This window comes from Artibeus jamaicensis, unplaced genomic scaffold, assembly GCF_021234435.1.
Source record: "Artibeus jamaicensis isolate MK-2021 breed Jamaican fruit bat unplaced genomic scaffold, CSHL_Jam_final contig_1127, whole genome shotgun sequence".
Classification (NCBI taxonomy): domain Eukaryota; kingdom Metazoa; phylum Chordata; class Mammalia; order Chiroptera; family Phyllostomidae; genus Artibeus; species Artibeus jamaicensis.
The window spans coordinates 21,180-48,502 of NW_026521219.1; the positions used below are offsets into that span (position 1 = coordinate 21,180).

Consider the following 27,323-nt stretch of genomic DNA (forward strand, 5'->3'; position numbering starts at 1 on the left):
TTTTTTCAGTTGATTGGTGGCCTAGTATCTTCTTTCTCATTTGGATCAGAGTAGCTAAGTCAGGAGAACAGGAAATCCAGAGGTGCTGTGAACAAACTTGGCATTTGGGGATTGGCTGGTATCCGCTACTAATTTCTGAGAGGAGCTGTAAATTTCTCTATGGTTTTGTTAAGTTTCTCTTATGTGCCTTTGTTGACCATCTCCGTTTCGTTCCTGATAAACAACTCCATTTTAGTTTGCTTCTGTACCTTCTTCTAGTCTTGAGAGTGTTAAATCCCATCTTAACATAGATTTTAAAATTAGCTTTGACTGGTCTTTAAAAGTTTTTTTTAAAAATAGTATATATAATTTTAATATTAACAACCCTGTATAGTTATTATAAAAACTAAAATTTCAGCACCTGAGAAGAATCAGAGTTATTAAGTGAAAGAAACAAGAGTTTCTGTATTTTAACCTATTCTACTTAAAATTAAATCTAATGTCTCTAATGGTGAACGGGGTGTAGGTAGATATTCCTCAACTGTTTTTCCTTGACAGCGTGGTTTCCTGTCTATGGTTTTAATAATACATCTGCATCATCTTAATAAGTGTTGATGTTAATAGGACTATGATTATTATTGCATGCTATAAAGTATACAAAGAATTTATATAGGGTTTGATATATAGTAGGTTGTAGGTAAATACTGAATTTGACTCTAAGGCCTGTGTGATTATACCCAAAAACAACCCTGCTCTTTGAACAGCAGTAGAAAAGAACATGGTTCAGTATCATCTGAAATGTGTGGAATTAAAACCAGGTTTCTGAAATCTCTTCTTATTCTGTCTGTAAGTTTCAAAGATAAAGATAAAATAGATACAGTCTCACATACAGTGTCATTACCAAACATTTCAGCTATACCCATTTTACTAGGCATTTAAAGAGGAATGAGACACAGTGACTACTCTCAAGGTGAAAAATTGTGCTATTACTGTGTTTGACTAGGGCGCTTAGCAAACATTAATTTTCTCTCCCAATTCTCTTTAAGAGTTTTGTGTGTTCTGCTGTTGTATAAGTAATATATGCAGTTCCCCAGCAATCTCAAGGATGTTAAATATTCCTACATTAGAGATGGGAATTCTGAAACTTAGATTACTACCTTGGCCAAAGATGCCACCAGTGCCATGATGCTAACCCAAAACTTCCAGACTCTAAAGACCATGGTGCTTCTTCTAATGTCAGATGTTTGTCTTGGTATGCTAAAGCAGACCATGAGGAATTTTAAGAAAACTGTTTATCCACTTTAGATATTCCTGTCTTCAGCCCTTTCTTTACCTACTTTCACGTGGACCTCCCCTACTTCTCCTGAATTCTTCCTGTGACTTGCAGAAAGGGAAGGGTGCTGGGTCTCAGAGGAGCCTACTGAGGCCAGACTTAGAGGGCTCCTGCTTTTGAGTTGGGGGAGTCTGTGGGTGATGTAGTGGTGGCGCGGTTGACAGTCCATGTTCATTTCGCTTTAAATTTTATTTAATTTCATTTTATCTTGTTACAACACTCAAAGCTACAGTGATGCAATGTACCCACCTGTGTAGATTTTACAGTAATTCAGAAATGTGGTGATGAAAGCTTAGATGCCAGAGGGAGACATTTTTGTAACACACATTTAAAAGACACATATACAGATGTTGAACAGATTGTCATATAAACCCATTTTTAACGTACCCTTTGTAACTGAATTTTGAAAATAAAGCAAAAGACCATTTTTGTTTTTGGTTTTTTCCTAATACTTTTTAGGAAAATCATCTGAGATTTCACATATAAGAAAACTGTTGCTTCTGATTTTGCCTAATTTTATTGTGAAATTTCTCTGAATTAAAAATTTTAAACTTATTTGTAAGCCATAATTGATTACTTTATGAGGATTAATTTTTTGTTATAGTTGTAGGAAGTAAAAAAATATAAACTTTATTCAGACGTTTAATACACTTTTTCTATAATATATTTTCCTTATCTATTTTTATGAAACTATTATTTTTATAAATAAAATTCACTAACCTGTTGCTGTTATATCTCCTGCCTTACTGGCAGATTAAAATAAATGTTGTTTTTTCTATGGAAAATCTGCTCAACTGTTACGCAGAAGCAGTTTTTCCTCTCTTGCTTATTTATTGAAAATCAATTGTTACTTACAATTTGTTCTTCAGTGGCAGCAATAATTCCACTTTCATAGATAAGACAAGGCTATGAGGCAATTGCGGCAATGAGGCCATGCTTGTAAACAATAGGAAAACTTTTTTTTCTTTTTAAAGCTAAAATAAATGTCTAGTTAAAAAAAAAAAAGTTGATGGGACTTCCTGTTTCCAGCCTGGCTTCAAGTCTCTAGTTCTTTGTAACAACAAGTAAAAAGCTGAGTAACCTGAAAAATCAACATCTCTTCTCAGCTCCATTAGAGAAATGAGGTCATATAGGGCAAACTACTGTCCCCCAAATTGGAGAGACAGGAGAATATATTTAGAGAATCACAATGTGAATCACAGCTCTATGGGAACCACTATTGGGGTCGGAAAACCTGAACTGTAATTCAGAAATTGCTGGAGGCTCAATGTAGACAAATCTGAGTCAGAAACTCCAGGGGGACTCAGTCATGGGGAGAGTGAACACACTTTTGTGAGTTTGCCTCCAGTAGCTCCGCTCAGTGAATAGGGGAGAAACATCTCATAGTGCTTCTGGCAGAGGAAGGGGAAAGGGAACCACTTTAAAATACACTGCAGTATTACTACTTCTGTAACTTAGAATACTAAGAGCAGTGTTCTTCTGTTTTTAGCAAGGTCTGCCCTTAGAAGAAACTATTTAACTAGAGCTTATGTGTCCCAGAGGAAGGGAAATACCTAACTCCAGCCTCCTGTAGTCATCCTGTCCTACCGAAGGGGGTAAAGCAGATTTGTGAAGCTTACCATCCAGGGGCAGAGGCTCACTGAAAGATTGGGAGCTAATCATACAACGCTACAATGCTTTCCCCTCCCCAGTATCTCACCACCACGTTACTAAAGGCCTGTGTACAGCAGTTTACTTTTACCTGGTACTTCATGTCCTGCTATCAGGAGAAAATTATAAGGCATACGGGGAAAAAAAGTTGATGTTCTTAAACTTCACAGTGAAAATGTTCATCAAATATCTGAAGAATGCTAATAGGCTACTAGCCCACACCTTGTGAAAAATATTTTAATGTTTAAATGAATGTATAAAACACAACATAGATAACAATATATAAATGGCTAAAGATACTATGTTCAGATTGAACATCAAAGCTATATGAACTATATGTGCACATCAAACCTATACTAAATTCTTTTAGTTTAAAAGGTTATAAAGTTTTTATAAAGGAGAATATCAGTCCCAAACAATATTATTGTTAATACTGTTAATATCAGTACTGTTAATACAAAGCTAAGGGACAGATTTTTTTAAAAAAGATTTTGTTTATCGTTAGAGAGGGAGAAAGGTAGAGAAACATCAGTGCGAGAGAGAAACATTGATGGGTTGCCTCTCATACCCATCATCTGGGTACCCAGGCATGTGCCCAACCTACAGAGACACTGGTCAGGTCAAGGGATAGATCTTTAGACCAGACCCACTCATCTGAGCTTTAATCTTTATGGTAGATGTTGAATATTTATATTCAGATTATTTTTAGGGTTCATACAAAGTAAGGTGATTTGTACTGATCAGTTTCATTTTGTATGTATTTATGTCCCCCGAAAATATTTTTAACTGGAGGTTGTAATTCTTTATATTAAATGCATATCTCTCTACTAAGTCAGTGATATGAAAACATTGGGAGAGAGGACTCCTCTAACTGAAAAGGAACTTAGGAGACATAACCAAACACAGTGCGTGGTCCTTGAGGGGGCACATTTATTTTTTTAATCCTCACCTGAGGACATTTTTTCATTGTTTTTTTTAGAGAGAGAGAAAGGGAGAGAAAGAAACTTCAATGAGAAAGAGAAGCATCAATTGGTTCCCTCCTGTACACTCCATGACCAGGGACTGAACCTGAAACCTAGGTATGTGCCCTGACCGGGAATCGAACCCACAACCCTTTGATTATGCGAGGATGCTCCAACCAGCTGATCCACACTGGCTAGGGTGAGGGGATACTTTCCTTTGATAAAGAAATTGGGGACTTCCGCCAAGATGGAGGCATAGGTGGAAACACTGCCTTCTCTCACAACCAAGTTTAAAAACAAAGTTTTAACAATAAAAATGCAGCCAAACCACAGAAAGTTGAACTATATGGAAGTCTGACAACAAGGAACCCTTCAGCCAAACCGGTAAGAGGGGCAGAGCCAGCAGCAGAGCAGGGTGGGGCAGGAAAGATCCACCAGACCAACCCGGGCACGTGGTGTGAAGTAGTGGACGGACCCACTGAGGGCTGACTGTGGTCACACATTCGTGCACAGATAAGAGGAGACCGCTATTATCCCTCTCTGACCCCACCCCCACATACAGCATCACAAACCAGCGACCTGGGGGGCCCCGCCCTGGTGAACACCTAAGGCTCCTGCTTCTCATATGTAACAGTCGCGAACAGAGCAAAAACATTATGGCTCAAGAAGAACAGCTCAAAGCCCCAGAGCCAATAACTCTAAAGGATGAAGAAATAGCCAAACTCTCAGATGCACAGTTCAAAACACTGCTGATCAGGATGCTCACAGATCTGGTTGATTTTAGTCACAAATTAGAGGAACATATGAAGGCTAAACTAATTGAAATGAAGGGAAACGCACAGGAAACCAATAGTGATGGAAAGGAAACTGGGACTCAAATCAAGGGAGTGGACCAAAAGGAAGAAAAAACTGACCAAACAGAAAAGGATGAAGAAACAAGAATTCAAAAAACTGAGGAGAGGCTTAGGAACCTCCGGGACATCTGTAAACGTTCCAACATCCGAATTATAGGGTTACCAGAAGGGGAAGAGGAACAGCCATGAGTAGAAGAACTTCCCCAATCTGGCAAAGGAAATAGACTTCCAGGAAATCCAGGAAGCTCAGAGAGTCCCAAAGAAGTTGGACCCAAGGAGGAACAAACCTAGGCACATCATCATTACATTAGCCAAAATTAAAATGAAGGAGAGAATCCTAGAAGCAGCAAGAGATAAGGGGACAGTCACCTACAAAGGAGTTCCCATCAGACTCTCAGCTGATTTCTCAAAAGAGACCTTACAAGCAAGAAGGGGCTGGAAAGAAGTATTCCAAGTCATGAAATCCAAAGACCTACATCCAAGATTGATCTATCCAGCAAAGCTTTCATTTAGAATGGAAAGGCAGATAACATGCTTCTCAGATAAGATCAAATTCAAGGAGTTCATCATCACCAAGCCCTTATTATATGAAATGTTAAAGGGACTTATCTAAGAAAAAGAAGATACAAAAGATGAACAGTGAAAGGACAGCAAACTCACAGTTATTAAGAACCACACCTAAAACAAAAGCAAACTAAGAGGACAGCTAGATCAGGAGCAGAACCATAGAAATGAAGACCACATGGAGGGTTAGCAACAGGGGAGTGGGAGGAGAAGGGAAGAAGGTACAGAAAATAAGTAGCATAGATGGTAGGTAGAAAATAGATAGGGGGAGGGCAAGAATAGTATGGGAAGTATAGAATCTAAAGAACTTGAGACACGTCATAAACAAAGGGGGAGAATGGTGGGGGAGGGGGTGTGCAGGGGGAAGAGGAATGAAGGAGGGAATAGAACAAATGTAATGGCATAATCAATAAAATAAAAAAAAGAAATTGGGGAAAGCACAATAGTGGGAAATAGAATATGTACTGAATATTAGATGACATTGAAAACTTACCATGAATTCTGTAGGTGTGAGAATGATATTGTGGTTATGGGGAGAAAGTTCATACTGTTTTGTGATTAATACTATAGTATTTAGGGATATCTTAATGTAGAAATCGCCTTAAGATATTTCAACATATCTCTTAAAAAGATATGATAGAATAATAATTATTATTTTTGATTTTAGGTTGTGGATATATGGGTATTCACTATACAACTCTTTCTACCCTTTCTGTATTTGAAAATTTTGATAATAAAAATTAAGAATTTCACCCTGGCTTGTGTGACTCAGTGGATTGAACACTGACCCGTGAACCAAAGGGTTGCAGGTTCGATTCCCAGTCAGGGCATGCCTGGCTTCCCAGTAGGGGCCAAGTGAGAGGCAGCCACACATTGATGTTTATCTCCCTCTCTCTCTCCCTCCCTTGCCCTTTCTCTAAAAATAAAGAAAATCTTTTAAAAATTTAAAAAATTAAGAATTTCTAGTTTTTGTGTCTAAGGAAAGAACTCAAATAAGTTACTAACAAGGGGAAGGAGCTTTCTGGACTTAAAATGAGTTTAGTTCACTTTGGTCTGCAGTTACTTCCCTGTCGCCCACCCCCAGTTAAAAGAATAGCATTAATTAACTAGTCTCAACTGACAGTAGATATCTGTACATTTCATGTAATATAATCCTGAATGACTTTTTAAAATATTATTTCCTAACTAATAATAACACATTGATACTTTATTTTTTCTGTTTATTTTTTTATATATCCATATTTTATTTTATTTACTTTTTTATAGAATTTATTGGGGTAACACTGGTTAACAAAATTATACAGGTTTCAGGTGCACAATTCCACAACATATCATCTTATACTGTATTGTGTATTCACCACCCTAAGTCAAGTCTCCTATCACCATTTATCTCCCTTATACCCTTTTCTCCCTTCCCCCATTGCCTGGCAATCACCTCACTGTTGTCTATATCCATGAGTTTTTCCTCTTCTGGTTTTTCATTTCTACTCAATCACGCCATACCCCCAGCGCCCACTCCCCCTTGTCCCCCTGCCCCCAACAGCTGTCAGCCTGCTGTGTATGAGTCTCTTTCTTTTTTGCTTATTCATTTTGTTCATTAGTAAATGACTATTGTTTAACATACTGCTCTCTTTCAGTACCTGAGGGGGAGTGGTTCCAGGACTCCCCCGTGGATACCAAAAATTGTGGATTCTGAAGTCCCTTATATAAAGTCATGTAGTATTTGTATATGATCAATGCACATCCTCCTTTTACTTCAAAATATCTCTAGATTACTTATAATACTTAATACAATGTAAATACTATGCAAATAGTTGTTACACTGTATTAAGGGAATAATGACAAGAAAAATAAAGTCTATACATGCTCAGTAAAGATGCAGCCATTGTAGGCCTAACTACATAGCACATGTCAGCAACAACATAGCATTTTTTTTAACATAGCATTTTTGAGGGGAATATTTTTGGTCTGTGAGTGGTTGAATCTGCAGAACCTATGGACACAGAGAGCTGAATGTGTATCAACTGTTGTGAATGTGTTCAAAGTTTGCATAAACAAACTAAAAAGTTTAAAACATCAAATAAACTATTACTGCAATGACAGTGTGATTAAGGAGTAAATTAGATGTTGAGCTGTAATCATTTTAGAATACTGGTCAGAAAAAGGATTGTCATGGAGCTGTTTTAGTGTTGCTTAGCTCTTGTTTAAAAAGCATTTGAAAATTGTAGTAATGAATGTTCTTCTAATTTTACTTCCATATCACCCTGGTTTTCAAGAGTACATTGAAAAACAGGTTCTGCCAAGATGGAGGTGTAGGTAGAAACATTTCACTTCCTTGCACAACCAAAAGAAGGGTAACAACCAATTTAAAAATAAAAAACAACCAGAACTGCCAGGAATTAAACTGTATTGAAGTCCAACAACCAGAGAGTTAGACATTCATGCATACAGGTAGGGGAGGCAGAGACAGGAAGCTGTGGTGGAGAAGACTCACAACAAGGCAGGGGTGGGCGAGGCTGGGGCAGGTGAACTGGGATATCCCACATTAACGTGGAGAACAACTGGGGAGCGAGAGAGACCAAACATCCCAGCGTTCCAGCAGAGGAAACTAAGGCCTCAAAACCTTTGGCCATAAAAACCTGTGAGGGTTGTGGCAGCGGGAGAAATTCCCAGTCTCACAGGAGAGTCTGTCGGAGGAGCCTACAGGATCCTAGAGTGTACACCGCCTCACCCAGGAATCAGCACCTGAAAGAGCACAGTCTGCTTTTGGAAATGGAGGGAAGTGACTGAAAGCAGTCGAGAACCTAGCAAGAGGCATTGTTCCCTCTGACCCCTCCCCCACATACAGCACCACAGTGCAGCCAAGTGGGTTGCCTCTCCCTGGGGAATACCTAAGGCTCTGTCCCTTACACTAGTAGGTGTGCCAAGACAAAGGACTATGGCCCAAATGAAAAAACAGATCAAAACTCCAGAAAAAGAACTAAGCAACTAGGAAATAGCCAAATTATCAGACGTAGAGTTAAAAAAACTGGTACCCAGAATACTCTCGGAAATAATGGAGCTCAGTTGCAAAATGAAGAAGTGAAGGCTATACAAAGTGAAATAAAGAAAAATATATAGGGAACCAACAGTGAATGGAAGGAACTGGGACTCAGAGATTTGGGACAGAAGGAAGAAATACACATTCAGCCAGAACAGAATGAAGAAACAGGAATTCCAAAAAATGAGGAGAAGTTCAGGAACCTCTGGGACAACTTTAAATATGCCAACATCTGTATTATAGAGGAGTACCAGAAGGAGAAGAGGAAGCATAAGAAATTAAAATTATTTGAACAAATAAGAAAAACTTCCCCAATCTGGCTAAGGAAATAGACCTTCAGGAAGTCCAAGAAATTGGACTCAAGGAGGAACATACCAAGACACATCCAAGATTAAAAGAAAGTCTCTTAAAAACAGCAAGAGAAAAGAAGAGAGTTACTTACAAGGGAGTTCCCATAAGACTGTCAGCTGATCTCTCAAACCTTATAGGCAAGAGGAGGCTGAAAAGAAGTATTCCAAGTCATGAAAAGCAGTGACTTACAACCTATATTGTTGTATCTAGCAAAGCTATAATTTAGGATGGAAGGACAGATAAAGTGCTTCCCAGATAAAGTGAAGTTAAAGGAGTTCGTCATCACCAAGCCCTTATATGAAATGTGAAAGGGACTTATCTAAGAAAAAGGTGAAAGCTATGAACAGTAAAATGACAACAAACTCACAACTATCAACAACTGAATGTAGAACAAAACAAAAGAAAAAACTAAGCAAACAACTAGAACAAGAACAGAATCACAGAAATGGAGATCAGATGGAAGGTTTTAGGTAGGGAGGGGCTAGGGGAAGGTTATCAGCAGGGGAGAATGGGGGAAAAGGTATAGGGAGTGAGAAACATAATTGGTAGCTACAAAATAGACAGGGGGAGGTTAAGCATAGTATAGGAAATGGAGAAACCAAAGAACTTACATGTAAAACTTATGGACATGAACTAAGGGGAGGGGAATGCTGGAGAGAGTGCGGGTGTGGTGCAGAGGGGGATAAAGGGAAGAAAAAAATGGGACAAATGTAACAGCATAATCAATAAAATATACTTAAAAGAATAGAACTGCGAATTGAAAAGAACTGCTACAAACCATGAAAACACATACACAAAAATTTGCTAATCACTCTCTTGGATTTTACCTAGGAGTTACATAAGAAGTATTCAGATATTTGCTGAGCACCTATTATGTGCAGGGCGCACTTGCTAATTGCTGTATGAATTGATGTTGTATATATGAATCCAACTCTGAGGCTTTCTGTATGATTTAGGGCTTTTCTATTGCAGGGGTTAGAAACAGGACTAGAATTAACTTAAGTAAAATAATATTGGGGATTGGCTTTTTTTTTTTAATCAGAAGAGGAGAGAGAGAGGCTTACTTCACACGACTCAATTCTTGAATGTCTTTTTGCTTCTGTTTGCATTCACTCATTTGCCAATATCATTCAGTCTCTTGCTTTTAACTGTCGACTCTAAGTCAGCTCCCAGATAGGTATCTTCAGGCCAAAAGATTTTATTCCAGAATCCCATACTGGTACATCTAATTGGATGCGGTTGTTCATTTAGTAGCTTTAAATTAACATGTCACAGTGGCATTCTTGATCTTCTTCCTTTAGAAGAATGCTCTCTAGATAGTCTTACCTGTCTTTTTCTACCCTTTTGATCAGAACTTTGGAATTGTCCCCATGTTGACTCCAGTTGTCTCCCAGTTCATCTTCCAGCTTTTTCTTCTCTGTTAGGTCTATTCCAACACAACTGCCCAAATGATCTTTAAAAAAGTCAAGTCAGATCAGTTAGATCATGTCATTGCTGTACCCGAAACCCTCCATTATTTTTGTGTCAGACTAAAGCTAAAACCTTGTTTATAGTGGCGGAGAAGACTCACAACAAGGCAGGGGTGGGTGACACCGGGGCAGGTGGACCGGGATATCCCACATTAGCCTGAGGAACAACTGGGGAGTGAGACAACCAAACATCCCAGTGTTCCAGCGTGGGAAACTAAAGCCTCAAAACCTTTGGTTGTAAAAACCTGTGAGGGTTGTGGTCTTCCTGTTCATGAATATACGAATCTGGCCTCTGCCTCAGCACTTCTGTCTTAGTATTCCCTGTCCCTGTAGTGTTACTCTTCCACACATGCACATTATCTGGGCCTTCTCATCTAGGCTAGGTCCTCACTCAAATTTAGTAAATACTTAGTTTCATTAAATTATCTGTCTTTTCTAGAATGTAAGAAGCCAGGGACTTTTGTCTTTTTTGTCCAGTGCTTAGAATACTTATTGGCACATAGATGCTAGGCAGATATTTGTAAAATGAGTAAGTGACTGAGGAGGGGGAGAAGAGTACTTGGCACAAGAGTAATGTATATTGCCAGTTTAAGACATTATCTGCATAAAATACCATAACCACAATTCAAGTGATATCTGAAAAACTGATTTATCTCAGTGGCTTTAAAAATACTTGAAAAGGGACTACAACTTTAGTCATTCTCTTTTTGGAAAATAGACCTCACCCAATATTTTTTTCCCTAACTTTGTTAGCTTGTGTAAAAACTTTGTTTAGTCAGATTTGTAGAAAGCCTGTGCTTTGAATATTATAGTTATGTATTCTTTTTGTTTTTTTAAGTTGAGGTTGTTTTAGTAGAGCTTCAGCACAGAAAGTAGAACACTCTAGGTGTGTTAACAGAAATGTTTTAATACTGGAAATCAGGTGCTTATGAAAGCCGTGGTAGGAATAGAAGAGTAGGCTTCAGACTGAGCCTTTAGGACTGACTCCCCCCAGGTCACAGCAGAACTGACCCACCAGGGAGACACTAGCCCTGAGGCTGTCATTGGAACAGCTGGGTGTAAGAAAACACCAGCACCATGTTAGTTGTGATGCAGGGATTAGAAAGCTGCAGCTGTTTGACAGTGTGTATAAGCTGATGACTGGATATTGGAATGTGGGGTCTAGCCATTATCCATGTCAAAACTGCTCCTTCACACGAGAAGCTGGAGACTAGACATTCCATGATCTTGTCTTTCTGTAGAAAACGGCCAATGCAGGAAGTTGATTTCCATCTCACATTTGCTTTTAAGTATTGCATGGGTGCATTGCATGGGTGCATCTAATTGGTGTAAACTAATTCTCATTCAGAACTCTGACTATAAAGGAATCAGAAATAGAGCTTTTTAACTTTTTGTTCTTTGAATACAAGAAGACACACAAGAAATAGAGTAGAATAGAGGTTGTGTGATCGAATGAGCAACATCTGCCAAGGCTTCTCACTTAGCTAATCACATCAGAATGAATAGAAATCCACAGCTTGACTTTGAAAGAACTAGAAATTCTTCAGGCAGCCATTGTATGTGTGTATGTGTGTGTATCTGTCTGTCTGTCTTTGGCTCTCTCTGTATCTCTTGGTCTTGAAGGGACTCTTCTTACCTGCTTTATTCTTTACTGACTACTTTCCTTACTTATTCATTCACTTGCCTAAATACTTCGTTAGCTCCAGAGTCTGTATGACCTACTACTGTTTGGCTTCCTATAGGTGGCCATCTCTTTTTGGGGGAGTCATACTCCATATTCCTGGGTAGATGGGCCATAGGCCCACTTTGGTCATTTTGGCTTGGAGGCAGGAAGGCTGCAGGAGCAGCAAGTAGGGGTTTCTTTTCCATGGCTGACATCAGGCAAATTCTTTAAGAAGGAAGTATGTCATAAATAGTTAATATATTAGTATTAATGCAAGATTTAGAGGAAAATTTGATTTTAAAACAGATGAAGTGGATAGCTTTGGATAGGAGAAAAAAGGAAGAACTTGGGTCAGGTTATAGAAAGGAAAAGGAAAGGGTCTGAAATGTGAGGGCACAATGAGGTGTGAAGTCATTTGCTAAGAATAAGGATAGCAGGACATTCATTTTAGGGAATTAAAGGTTATTCTCTGCACAGACTACTTGAAATAGTAGTTTGAAAAAATTTAAAAGTATTATAAGTGAATCTGTTCCCTGATTGGGGTGGCCATTTGCTTTCTGATTTTTGTGGTTGTGAACAGTACTTGTGTCAAAGCTTCATGTTGCACACAACTATTTCCTCAGAATAAAATCTCCCATGTGAAAGGTGTGTGGTAGAGTATGCCAGTTTAAAGCCAATTGATTCATACTACTACGATTTGGGGCCAGTTTACCTTCCCACTGCTAGTGCGCGAAGACTGGCTGACCCTGTGTACCTAACTTGTCACTTGGTATTCACATTTTTGCAAAGTTTCTGTAATGTAGTTGGTGCAAATGATATAACACCACATTTTGTATTTTTGTGGTACTCTTTGGTATGCTTAAATGGTCATTTCTTTTTTTTTATATGTCCCTTCATTTTGGAGGCAAGGGTTGGCTATCTTTTCCACATTTTTCTCTTGACCAGTCATTGGGCTAGAACATAAAGTTACAGACACCACTGATTCTCTTGAATATTGTTGTAGGCCACACCATTCAGTCCTGGATTCTGTAAACCCATGAGTAAGTGATGTTTGGGCACTTTGGGCAGATTTTCAGTTTCTGACTACATTTTTTTTGTAACTATGAAATGATAGACAATTTAGAATAAAAAGAGACCTGTCATGGGGTCTAGTCTAATCTCCTGTTAGAGAGATAAAACAGATCAAGAGAGGTTAAATTACTTGCTTAAAGCTGCGTCACTGTGAGAGAACGTGGGAGTGAGCCAAAGTTGTCTGGAAACCTGTCTGTTGTTTGGGAGTCCACAAATAAGTGGGTTACCTTTGATCTTTATGAAAAGTAACTTTAAGCTTTAAAATTTTTTTCATTTGCTTTACATTTAGCCATGTACACAATGAGAAAGAAGATAAATTCTGGGTTTTTATAGTTAACCAGACCTCTGTGTAATGGCAGAATGTTAAGGAAAGAAATAGTAATCAGATTGAGGAATGATTACATTTTAAGTATTTACTTAACCAGTTTCTTTAAACACAAATTTGGCAATAATGTAAACATCTTTCACAACTTGGAGTTCTGTTTATTGGTGTTTGAGGTGTTACCTAGGAGCAAATGTTATCTCATGAAATCTGAGTAGTGTTAGGAATGGTTTAAAAGAGAGAGTTATTTGTAAATATTGAATATCTTTGGGCTTGAGAGAGAAATTTTGCAAATACAAAGCACTAGAATATTTGTGAAAGAGTAAACAAAATAAAGGAAACTTGTAATATGCTTGCTTAAACTATGAACTTTTAAAGTCAATTTTTGGATGATGTTAAATCATCTGGAAAAAGTAAGAAATAGGTTTGATAAGGCTTAAATGTTAGGACAGTCAGGGCAAACAAGGATTATCGATTGTTAAAATTAAACTTTTTCCCATTTTCTTCTTTTATCTTGTACCATTCTGATTCTGAAATGATTACTATAGCTTAACTTATTTGCCAAAGTAAATCAACATTTGAAAGATACAAGGGAATGCTGTATTTGTAGAGTTTATTAGTTCTTAAAGAATCGTCTAAGTTTTCAGTGTCTTTATGATATTTTGAATTTATTGATATACTTTGCCTCTGCAAGTTTAAGGGAGAAATATAATAAAATAGGGTTACATGATATATAATATCTTATTCTACATTATTCTTCCCTTCTCCCCCCATTTGACTGTGGGTTGGCAGACCTATTGCTCTGCTGTTATCTTTGAGATACTGGTTCTGTAGCTAAAAGCATGGCTTTGAAGGCTGTCTGCTCTGGGTTAAAAACCTCAGTTTTCCCATTGTTGGCTCTGATTTTTCTTTCCCTTCCATCCTCCCCTCTTTCCCTTTTTTTCTTCCTTGTGGCGGGAGTGTGTTATTTAAACTTTCTAAGCTTCAGTGTTAGTACATGTAAAACAACCATGCTTGTCTCACAGGATTGAGGATTAACTGAGCTTGTGAAGTAATGTGTGGCGCAAAGGAGGGTTTGGTAATTATGTCAGGTTTTTCTTCTTTTTTTGAGCACTCAGCTATTACTTTTGCAGGAAGCAGTTGCTAACTATGTTTTGTTTGGTGAACAGATTTTTGGCACTAGATCTATACAGAAATATTTGGAAAGCTCAAGAAAAGAAGGTAGTTACCTTTCTCTCCTATGTGTATGTATACTATTCATATTTTACCCTTTATTTGCGGTTTCACTGGAGTGGACATTCTAAGAGGTATGGAACAGAAGCTCTTGCCCCATCCCTATGTGAATCTCGACTTTAAAGAGACAGGCCATAAGCATAGATTACATTCTGGATATCTGTGTGGAAAGAATAGTGCAAATGTTGTGTTGCAGAAGTTCAGAGAAAGTTAAAATCACCAACAGCAGGAATTGGGGAAGGTTTTTAATGCAAGAGGTAGTTTTTGAGGAAGACTAGCTCAAAATTAAAGGAGAAGAGTGGCAGAGTTATTCTAGGTAGGGAGAAGCTGGTAGACAGGTTAGTGTATATGAGGTCTGTCCAGAAATTATGCAGCCATGTAATATGAAAAGTAGAGACATTTCTTGAAGAAGATACAAGATACAAGAAACATTGTACGTAGGACAATGGTGCCTCAATCCCCTTCAAAGTAAGACACCTTGGGACCTAACACAGTCTCCCAATTGTCATCAGCTGCCTTGTTGTTTTTTCCTGAATGTCATCAAGAGTCTGAAATCTCTTCCCTTTCAAAGGTGATTTTAGTTTTGGGAAAAGCCAGAAGTCGCAGGGTGCCAAATCTGAGCTGTAGAGGGGTTGAGTCACATCTCTGTATGAGACAAGATGCATGAGCAGGCACATTGTCATGATGAAGCCGCCAATCACCAGTTGCCCATAGCTGGGGCCTTCTGAATCATCCGAATAGTTTCCGCAGAGGAATGTTCAAGCCTAACTCAAAAGTGGATGCGGATTCATTGCTCTACTCACTCAGCCATTTTGAATGCAGTGGCCGCACAGTATACAAGCTCACTCAACGTCATCTCGGTGCCAGGCAGAAATTTAGGGGAGGGGATACACAAGGGGGTGATGGTTGATTTGGGAGTCATCTGCATGGAAATGTTTGTTACAAAGCCGTGAGTGGATTAGACCCTGGTGAATCAGAGGGTCAATGAAGAAGACCGTAGGGATGCAGCAGCGAAAGTGAAATCACTGAAGGAACTAAAAGGAGGCCTGTAAGACTGCAAGGGCCACTGGAACACAGAAGCCCCAGGAGAAGAGGGTTATTAGAAATGGATATAGTTGGGAAAATTAAATGCAGAAGGGTGGTAAAAAGGGACTAGAAAAGGGCATTTTATTTTGGTAGACATTAAAACTATGGTATTTTCTAAACACTTACATAGAAGACTCGGTTGTAAAACTGAACCCAAACTGCTCCAGAGTCTGTTTTCTCACTGCTGTGTAGAGTTAAAAAAGCTAATCTTCAGTATGTCGGGACCATTTCCAAGTTTTTCTCAGGCCAACCTGCAATTTTTAAACCCCTTTGCCACATTTCAGTGCTTGTTTTGTTTTTTTACAATTAGTTTACTTTTGAAACAAATGCTTTATTTTCCCATGAAATTACTCTGTGAGGAAAATTTTTTAGAATTTATTTTGCAGGTCAGAGTATTGTTGATGTATATATAAATGGTTTTGAAAATAAGACGAGTGACATTTTGTTTGTTAGAGTTATTTTGTTTTTATAGTTAACTCTTTAATAAACTAGTCAAATTGCAAAACCTGGTTCTGGGGAGACTGATCAATTTATTTTTGAGAAATACACATTAATTTTTAGCATTTTTCTTTTAACTTTCAAGAAGTACAATTACCTTTGTGAAAGTGAACATACTAGTGTCTTGCACTTAAACATATGAAATTGGTTGTGGTGTTTATAACATATCTGCCCTCTGCTGGTGGGAATGCATTATTGCTCTTAACCCATTACCTTCAGTAACTTCTTTGAATTAAATAATACTCTATAACATTTTAGAGTGGCCATAAAATTAAATTTGAAAAAAATACCTTTATTGTTTGAAAGGAATATGTCTTTTTTTTGGGCAGGCCTACAAGTTAATTATTCCTGTCCAAAAGACCATAGGTGAGAAATACTGACTTTACTGATGACTATTATACATTGTGTGTTTGTGGTTTTGAATTTCTCTCTAAATTCTAGATCTTCTCTGTTCACTGTTGTAGCCAATAGTCATTTGTGGCTATTTAACTGATGTTAAATATTCAGTTCCTTCATTCCACTAGCTAGCTACATACAGCCACATGTAATAGCTACATGTGGCAAGTAGGGACTGTGGCAGATTAAAGAGTATCACAGAAAGTTCACTTGACAGTGCTGTTATTATTTAAAATTTTATGTAATAAGGATTATTTTCATGAAGTAATCATTGTTTTTAAATTTGCAATGAATTTCTTTTTCATGTACCTTTCTCACATAAAGTTTATTAATAAAGAGCTCCATCAGTGGATTGAGCACCGACCTACAAACCAAAGGATTGCAGTGCGGTTCCCAGTCAGGGCACATGCCTGGGTAGCAGGCCAGTTCCCAGCAGGGGGCACAGGAGAGGCAACCACACATTGATGTTTCTCTCCCTCTCTCCTTCCCTTCCCCTCTAAAAATAAATAAATTTAAAAAATTAAAAAAAAATAACGAGCTCCAATTAAGAGAACCAATTTAGAAGGATTTTAGTAAAGATTTTTTGTTACTGTGTAATTTATTGTACCTTATATATAGTTATTGTCAGGTGATTACAGTATAGTTTTCTCAATGTAGAACATTGAACATTTCTAGTGTTTTCATTCTCTGAAGATAAAAGTTAAGTTAAAAATATGGTCATATTTTCTCTGCCATTTAATTGAGGAAATAGCTTTTTTCTCTGTGATGCATCTTTAAGGTAGATTAGAAAGCTATAACTCAGCATATGAAGAGAAATAAAGACTTTATAACAGTGTGAATTGTAGTTAAGTATTTGTTGGTTGATTTAAAAAAGTAGACACTTTACCCAGCTTCCCCTAATGGTAAACAGCTTGTAAAAACATTAGTGTAATATAACAACAAGGATTTTGACATTGGTGAGATCTACCAGTTTTACTGTGATTTCTACAGTTTTACTTGTACTTACACATGTGTGTGTATTTATATATATGTGTGTGTGTGTATTTAGTTCTGTACAATTTTATCACATGTAGATTCATGTATCTGCCATCACGGTCATGATATAGTACAACTCCATGACCACTAAGATCTCTTTCATTGCCATTTTACAGTCACACACATCTTCCTTCCCATTCCCCTCCTCCCCACTAATCTGTTTTCTACGTCACCAAAATTTTGTCTTTTCAGATATGTTATATAAATAGAATCATATGATACTTACGAGGTTGGCTTTATTACTTAGTGTAATTCTTTGGAGATTTATCCAAGTTGTTGCATATATTAATAGTTCTTTTTGTTAATAAGTAGAATTTTGTGGTGTGTGTGTAACTGTGTATCATAGTTTAACCACTCCCCTGGTGAAGGATTTCTGGGCCATTTCTAATTTTTGACTGTTATAGATAAAGCTGTACATTTATGTACAGCTTTTTGTCTGTTGATAAGTTTTTATTTCCCTGGTAAGTGCCCAGCAGTGCATTTGCTCGGTTGAACAGTAATTCCATGTTCAGAATCTTAAAACTGTCAAACTTTTGCAGAATGGCTGTATTATTTTACATTTCTTCCAGTAATATATGAGTGATCCAGTTACAATGTCTTTATTGCTGTAACTTTATAAATCAGGTAATGTAAGTCCTTCAACTGTGTCATTCTTTTTGAAAGTTGTTTTTGGTATTCCAGGTCACTGAATTTCCATATGTATTTTAGAAGCAGTTTATCAGTTTCTACAAAGTAATCTTCTGCGATTTTAATTGAATCACTTTGAGCCTGTGTATCTATTTAGAAGAGAATTGACATCTTACATTATAGAGTCTTTCAGTCTATGAACAAAGTATATTAATTTATTTAGATCTCATTTAATTTCTCTGAATATTTTATAGTTTTAAGTATATAGATCTTACTTAGCTTTAGCTTTCGTCGAATTTATCTACATTGCCTTTTTTTTTTTTTTTTTTTTTTTTTTTTTAAATTGTCTTCTCATGCCTTTAAGAGCCAGCCCTATGCTCTGGGCAGCCCTCCTAAACTGAGAGGGAGATTGCTGTGTGTCCTGCCAGACTCCCCTCTTACAAACGAGCACAGGGGAGCAGAGAAAGCACAGGCCAGGACAAGTCTGGGTTGCTTTTTTAAATGTTATTGTAATGGTATTTTTAAAACTTTAATTTTTTATTGTTTTTGGCATATGGAAATACAGTAGTCTTTTGCCTCTTTATCTTTTCTTCTGCAACCTTGCTAACCTCAGGTGTTTGTTTTATTAGCTTTTTTGTTTTTGTAGATCTGGTCAGCCTTCCTACCTAGCTGATTGTCATCCTCAAAAAAGATTATTTTTACTTCCTCTCCTGTTTGGATGCTTTTAATTTCCTTTTTCTAGCTGTATTTCACTAGTTTGAATCTTCCATAACATAGAAGTGTTCTTGTCAATATTGGGTGTTGTCACTGTTTTTATTGTAGACATTTTGTTAGGTGTGTAGTGATTCATAGTGATTTGCATTTCTCTAATGGCGTTGAACATCTTTTCTCATGTGCTTGTTTGACATTTGTAATATCCTCTTCAGTGAAATATCAGTTAATCTTTCAGTTTTTAATGACTTTAAATAATTTCTTATTTTTCAATTACAATTGACCTACAATATTAGTTTCTGTGATTAGACATTATATAACTAAGTTATCAACTCAATGATAAATCTAGTACCCATCTGACACCATATATAGTTATTGCACTATAATCAACTATTCCCTGTGCTGTAATTTATATTCCTGTGAGGATTCTGTAACTACCCATTTGTCTTAATCCTTTCACCTCTTTAACCATCTTCCAAATTCCCCTCCCATCTTAAAGAAGACCCTATAACATTTGTTCCAGTACTGGTTTGGTGGTGATGAGCTCCTTCAGCTTATTCTTGTCTGGGAAACTCTGTCTTGTTAGAGATGTTGAAGGCCGAAGTATTCAGATTTTTCAACCTTAAGTATGTTAGCCATAGGTTTGTCATAGATGCCTTTTATCAAGTAGAGGAAATTCTTGTCTGTTACTAGTTGGCTGTTTGTTTTTTTAAATCAGAAATGGATGTTGGATTTTATCAAATGCTTTTTCTGCATCTATTGAGATCATGTAGTTTTTCTTTTTTAAGTGTTTACTGTAGTGAATACATTGATTTTGCATGTTAAACTAACTTTGCATTCTTGGGACAAACCATAGTTGGTCATGATGTATTCTCTCTTATATATTCTTGGATTTGCTAAAACATTGTTTGCAGATATTTATGAAGAGTGTTGAACTGTAGGTTTTGTTTCTTGTTGTGCTTTTGTCTGGTTTGGGTATCAGGGTTTTGTTGGCCTCTTGGAATGAATTGGGAAATAATTGTCTTCCACTCTTACCTCTTTTTCCCCACAGTTTCCTGAAGGGTTTATACAGAATTTGTATCATTCCTTAATTGTTTGGTAGATTTCCCTGGTGAAACCATGTGGGTCTGAAGTTGTTATTTTTTTGTTTTTTTCCTTTGCTGAAAGGTTTTTAACTATAGCTTCTGGTTCTTTAATAGATATTAGGCTATTGAGGTTATTTTTCCCTTCTGGAAAGATCTCATTTGTGCCCTTCAGGGATCTGGTGAACTTATTAGCATAAAGTTGTTCATAATATTCCTTTACTATCTTTCTAGTACTTGTACAACCTGTAGTGATGTCACTGCTCTCATTCCTGATACTGATTCTTTGTGTTTTCACTTTTTCCTCTAATCAGCGGCCTGGAGGTTTATCATTTGTATTAATATTTTAAAATAATCAGCTTTTATATTAATTGACTTTGTTGTTTTCCTGTTCTCTGTTATATTGATTTCTGTCCTGGTGTTTATGCCACCTTTGTTTCTGAAAGGTATCTAAGTATGGTAAACAGTTTTAGCCAAACAGCATTTTACTTCCAGTACTTTTAAGATAATTGTTTCACTGACTACTGCCTTGCACTGTTTCTGATGAGAAATTCGTCATCATATTTATTCCTTTGTGTATAATATGTTTTTTTTTCCCTGAGATGCTTTTAAGATTTTTCTATTCATCCCTAGTTTTAAGCAATTAAATTATGGTATATCTTCAGATGATTTTCTTCCTATTTCTTGTGTTTCTTTGAGGTTTTTTGGTCCTGCAGTCATATATTTTTCAAAAATTTGGAAATATTTCTGCAATTATTTAAGTACTTTTTTTGGTCACCTCATTCTAATTCAGAGAATTAGGCTGCTGCAATTGGCTTTTTTTGTTGTTTTCATTTTGGATGGTTACTATTGCTTTGTCTTCAGATTCTTTAATCTTTATATTTCTGTACCATCTAATCTTCTGTTAATCTTATCCAGTGTATTTTTTTCCTATCAGGCAGTTTGATATGGGAGTGTGTGTGTGTGTGTGTGTGTGTGTATGTATGTGTGTATACATAATATATATAATCATATTCTATTCCATTGCTCACCTTAACTTGTTCAGTCTTTTCTATAGTTTGTTGGACATATGGAAGTTACAGATAATAGTGGTTTTACTGTCCCTGCCTACTAATCTTATAATTATGGAATTTTGGGGTTGGTTTCAGTTGATTGGCTTTTCTCCTGTTTTATAGATTATATTTTTCTTATTGGTGACTTTTGCATACTAGTTCTGGATTTTTTTCATATTTCTATAAATATTCTCGAACTTTTTCTTTCTTTGGTGCAGTTATTTGGAAACATCTACTCTTCCAGATTTTGCTTTTTAAGGTTTATTAGGTGAAACTAGAGCAGTGTTTACTTCAGTTAATTTTTCCCACTAGTGAGGGAAAATTTTTTAGATACCACACGTTCATGATGTGATGCCGCTTTTAGTCTGGCTGACGGGCACAGACACTATTCCTGACTGTTTCGAACTTTAAGATTGTTCCTTCTAATTGTTTTAGGTGGTTCTTTCTCTACTTTCTGTGGTTTCCTCACCTGTGCATAGTAATCAGTGATGTTTTATAGATCCGAGGAATTCTCTGTGTATCTCTCTCGTACTTTGCCTAATGAAGTCTAGCCACTTTGGTCTCTGTAGACACCACGCTTCATCTCCTCAAGTCAGGGATGTGACAGGAGAGTAAGAAGCTAGAAGAATTCCGGGGCAAGTAGAATGGGGAAACTTGAGACAAGAATATTAAACATGGCCAAACAGAGCATCTTACAGCCAGCTGGTGAATTACAAGAACTTATCTCCCTTAACCAAGGACACTGTAGAGCAAATGGTTTATACCTCTCCTCCCTAACCAATGGAATGGGTACATAGCTTAAATCTCCCTGGTCTGGGAAGTGGAGGACAGAGACCCAATTAATGACATTTGTGATGGCTAAACAGAAGGACCCAAGGACCCAAGATGAAGTCAGGGGAACAAATAACAAAACTCCATTAAAAGCCAGACACACCCAAGATAGAAGTAACACAGTAGTATAGTGGACCAAAGAATATTCACAAATTCCCCCATGCACTCATTTTGATGCACCAGCATATTAAAAATGTACCTGGAAAGCTGATGAATATTCTATTGAAACCCTTCCCTAAGAGTCTCACTGCAGAAAAAAGATAAAAAGTCTCCAGGAAAAGGACTGAGGGCAGGCTTGCTTTAGAGCACGCGCATGCCTCTTGTCTAGGCATGAACTTTTGTTGTACCTCTTAAAGTCTAAGGGTCCCTATGAAACTTGGAGCCAGGAGAGCAGTGGGCAGTGGCACCTCTACCCAGGCCTACTCCCTGATCATTTCTCCAAGGCCGGAATGAGCTACTGCAGCCCCACCTTGGCTCACTCCTTTCCTGTAACATTTCCTATAATATTCCAAAGTAGAACACTGACTAGGCTCTCTCCTGTTACTACTTATACTTGAAGTTCTTCCTTTGTCTCACTGTCCCCAGCCTTAGTAAATGTACTCTCAAAATTACTGGGACTTGTGTTGTGAAATCTTTTCTACAAGAACTCAAGAACTCACGCACTACAGGCTAGCCTGAGGCAGACCTGCTCCAGGCTGTGCCTGTCAGGTGACATCTTCAGGAATGTTGTTTTAGGTATTAATATTTTATTTGGTTTTTAAGTTTTTTTTTGTCAGTAGTCTGTCCCTTCATATTGGTTAGAAATGGAACCCACTACAGTATATTATTGGAAAAGGCATGAAAAGAAAATTACTTTAAAACTTTTTTTTTATTAAAACTTTTCCTAGGGTCTTTGAAGAGAATAGTGTAAACCCCCGAAATAAAAAGCTAAGGTGAGATGCAATAAATGTTTATTTTAGATCAAAGAATAGCTATCAGGGAAGCATTGATTCAGGCAGAAACTTAAATAATATACTGATTATGAGGTCAAGGCAAGGAGTATTTATGAGAAAGGGGAGGGAAATAATTCCATAAATAGGGATTTCTGTAGGTGCAAATAAGCTAAGTTATCTTTAGCTTACTGATACATGGTGGTGCTAATTCTAAAGCATGTTCTTAATTTTGATCCCTAATAGTCAAGATATCTGCTTTTTTGTTAGCTTTACAAAAGCTGTTTGGAATACAGTGTTGCTGTTCCCCAGTCTAAAGGTTATTTTGCCTCGTTCAAACATTCCAAGGGTTTGGGGAGTAAGACATGCAGCGTAATTCCTCTGGGATGGTGGCTCCAACTTCATTTTGAAATGTCTCCTTTTACAATATTTTCACAATAGTTATAGTTAATTTTTTTAGAGCATCTGGTTATGTAATACTTAGTTACGAACACACATAGGAGAAAATGACAACTATTGATATGTTGCTGCTACTACTCTGTTCCAGTGTCCATTCTAAGCCTGACTCTGCTAAAAGTGTAAACAAGCATATTAAGAAGGCTTTTTAAAAAAAGCAACAGTTCTAATATACAGAAACACAAACTTTTAAAAATTTAGATTAATATTTATTTGATAATTATTGTCATCTGGGTACTTAATTTGCACTTTCAACAGTTGAGTTTCTTTCTTTTGTTTTTTGAATTGTTCAGTCACCGTTGTCTATTTTCCCCCTGTTGCTCACCTCTGCCCCCCACTGTCAGTCCCAAACCCATTGTCCATGTCCATGGGTCCTTTGTACATATTTCTTGACTTGACCCTTCTCCTTCTTTCCCCGTTATCCCTCTCCCTCTGCTCCTCTGGTTACTGTCAGCTTGTTCTTTATTTCCACATCTTTGGTTCTAGTTGGATCATTTGTTTTGTTGATTAGTTTCCACTAATAGGTGAGATCATATGGTGTTTTTCTTTCACTGCCTGATTTATCTCACGTACCATAATACTCTCCAGTTCCATCCACGGTGTCAGGAAAGTAGGAGTTCTGTCTTTCTCCTGTTAGTATGCCATTGAGCAAATGTACCATCGTTTTTTGATCCACTCATTTACTGATGGGCACTTAGGTTGCTTCCAACACTTGGCTAATGTAAATAACGCTGCTATGAACATTGGGGTGCATAGGTTCTTTTGAGTTGCTGTTTTGGGATTCTTAGGGTATAATCCCTGCAGTAGAATCACTGGATCAAAAGGCAGTTCCATTTTTTAGTTTTTTGAGGAAATTTTATACTGTTTTCCACAGTGGCTGCCCCAGTCTGTATTCCCACCAACAGTGTATTAGAGTTCCCTTTTCTCCACAATCTCACCAGCACTTGTTCGCTCGTTCGTTAAGGATGGCCATTCTGACCAGTGTGAAGTGTATCTCATTGTGGTTTTAATTTGCATCTCTCTGATAGCTAGTGATGATCCTTTAATATATCTATGGGTCCACTTCTCCTTGGAGAAGTGTCTGTTCGGTCCTTCGCTTATTTTTTAATTGTATTGTCTTCCTGGTGTGGAGTCGTGTGAGTTCTTTTTATATTTTGAAGATCAAACCCATGTCCCTTATCATTGGCAAATGTTTTCATTTTCCTAATGTTTTCTTTAGCCATACAGAAGCTTTTTGTTTTGAAGAAGTCCCATTTGTTTATTCTTCTGTTTATATCCCTTGCCCTAGGGGAGAGAGACAAAGTATTTCGATTATTTTTCCACTTCAAACTGAAAGTTTGTATTTATGAAGTGAACCGCAGTCTAAAGATGAAGAAAAAGCAAGTTACTTTATGTTACTGTTACTTTTTATTCAGTTTGCATGTGTTAACAAACACATGCAAACTGAATAAATTGAGTACATATTTATTAATTATATTTTCTTAAGCTGTGATCTTACTCATTTCACTGGTCTTTTCAGAGCTTTCAGTGACTCCTTGTTGCTAGTAATATAAAATCAAGGTGCTCTGCAGCATTGTCAGCCTATATTTTCATTTATGCTAACCTTCTCTGTTTTCTGTTAGCTGTTGTTGACCACAGATACTGTGTGCTTCCTTCCCCTTCTTCCTGTGCTGTGGTTGTTACCCCGGCTCACTGGCTTCTCGTTTTAGTCCTCTGCTCAAATGCCACATCATCAGTGTCATGTTCCTTGGCCATGGTATTTAAAATATCATCTCATCTTTTTTCTAAGCACTTCATATTCTCCTTACATGCATAATTTTTTACTTCCTAGCCTATTCCTAACCTATACATTTTTAACTTAATCGTCTCTATGTTTGGCTCTACTGGAATTGTTAAAGAGAGAAGGGGCTTTCATCTGATTTATTTCCCTGCTGGATTGATTCCCCAGCATCTAGAAAGTTCTTGGCACACAGTAAGCATTCAGCACATTTTTTCTTTTTTTTTTAATAAAAAGATTTTATTTATTTATTTTTAGAGAGAGAGGAAAGGAGGGAGAGAGGAGGACAGAAATATCATTGTGTGGTTGCCTCACACACCACCCCCGCACTGGGGACCTGGCCAGGAACCCAGGATTGCACCCCGACTGAGAATCAAACCAGCAACACTTTGGTTTGCAGACCGGCACTCAATCCACTGAGCCGCACCAGCCAGGGAGCATGTAGCACATTTTGGATGACAATGAGTCAGCGTCTGCTTATCCAAGTCTCATCCATTTTTCCAGGCTTACTTTAAAGTTACAGTGTATTTATGAAGCTGCCTTTGAATGAAGCTGTTTTCAGTTACTTCAAAGTAGCCCATCATGAATTTTTTTCTTCCTTTGAACTTCTAGTATTTTCATATGAGAGAATTTTCTAATAGATATAATTATATGTAATTGGAATATAGGCTGCAAGATGGGAGGGAACAGTCTGTTACTTAAAATATTTAAGGAGTGATGGATGGTCCAGTCAGTTAAGGGGATGAGAGTTGACATGGAGTAGTCTTCTTTTATCTGCAAGGGATAAGTTCCAAGACCCTTAATGGATGCCTGAAAACAAAGACAGTACCAAACCCTGTATATACTGTTTTTTCCTGTACATATAGATATACCTATGATAAGTTTAATTTATAAATTAAGCATAGGAAGTAATAACTAATAATAGAATATTAGTTATAACAGTATACTATAAAAATGTTATGTGAATATGGTCTTTCAAAATATCTTATTGTAATTATCCCTTATTTGCAGTTAATGTTTTTTTAAAAGATTTTATTTATTTATTTTTAGTGAAAGGGGAAGGGAGGGAGAAAGAGAGAGAGAAACATCAGTGTGTGGTTGCCTCTCACGTGGCCCCCACTGGGGACCTGGCCTGCAACCCAGGCATGTGCCCTGACTGGGAATCGAACTGGTGACCCTTTGGTTTGCAGCCCATGCTCAATCCACTGCACTACACCAGCCAGGGCTGCAGTTAATGTTTTGATGTCACTTGTTTCAGGGAGATCTCTTTCTGAAGTCTTCATATAGGCTCAGTGCTTTTTGGAGCAACACTGCCCATCTCTTGGGACATGTTTTCTTTTTATGTCTTCCATATACACATTGAATACCTTTTCCATTTTACATACTGTGGTTCTGAGGTACGCAGTTTGGGTGCTAGGGCAAAACTAGCATGCATTTCTTTTCTTCACAGTTTCATGGATATAAGATTTATTCTTACTGTAGATCTTAGTACCTCAGCATAATTGTTTTATTTTTCTTATTAGGTTGAAAACTTTCATTTAAAGGAAGAACTTCAAAGTTTCTGTTCAGCGTATCTGAATTGCCAGCATCACTAGTCTTGTGCGTTGAGGCTTTATCAAGTAAAATAGAGTTACTTGAACACATGCAGTACGTTGTCAGACAATCAGTCTGATAAGTGAGACAGCTACTAAGTGACTGACAGATGGGGAGCATATATACAACATACAGGGTCTGGCAGAAGTCAGGCTTGCTTGAGTGTGGTTGGTAGGCTACGTGAATGTCTCACACAAGATGGACAGCAATTTGAACATTCCACCTAAAATGTCATATGGTGTGCTTGAGTGTGATACTGTTATGTTACAGAATTACATGCTTATAACTTTGTGATAAAAGGGGTGTTATTTATACTGGACCCCATGTATCCAGCTTGGATACCCTGGACAATAGGCCGATTCATATCCTTAGCAGGACAGGACTGTACAGTAAGAGATTTCATCACGGTACTAAGAATGACATGCAGTTGAAAACTTACAAATTGTTTATTTCTGGAATTTCCCTTTAATGTTAATTTTAATATTAATATTAAATATTAATATTAAATATTTAATTTTCGGACCCCAGTGGACCCTGGTGGCCCCAGTGTGCTGAGCGTAACTGAAACCATTCAGGGATAGCCAGCGTGCAACCCAGTGTGGCTGTGAGTGTGGCCCAGCACAAAGTCGTTTCCCTTCCTCCCTCTTTCCCTCCCTTCCTCATTTTTTATTTATTAGGATTAAATCAGACAGTGTATCTGGAAACAGGATGAACGATGTCTTGCATATTCAATAAGATGGTGATTTCCTCTAAAATTAC

At 37.4% G+C, this 27,323-nt stretch overlaps 1 protein-coding gene and 1 non-coding gene across 4 annotated transcripts in view; one reads left to right on the forward strand and one right to left on the reverse strand.

Moving 5' to 3' along the window:
• The window catches only part of SMAP1 (small ArfGAP 1), a 151,982-nt gene that overhangs the window by 13,418 nt on the left and 111,241 nt on the right, over positions 1 to 27,323 (forward strand). Inside the window, exon 1 of one of the 3 annotated variants that reach the window (XM_053663998.1) lies at positions 3,958 to 4,041. The exons of the other annotated variants lie outside the window; for them this stretch is intronic. The gene's annotated coding sequence lies outside the window, so the exon portion shown is untranslated. Of the gene's footprint in view, positions 1 to 3,957; positions 4,042 to 27,323 lie in introns of those variants that run through there. 3 annotated transcript variants of the gene reach the window in all.
• On the reverse strand, positions 18,476 to 18,615 carry LOC119059165 (small Cajal body-specific RNA 11). Its single transcript, XR_005084377.2, has one exon. It is a non-coding gene; the product is annotated as a small Cajal body-specific RNA 11 (non-coding RNA).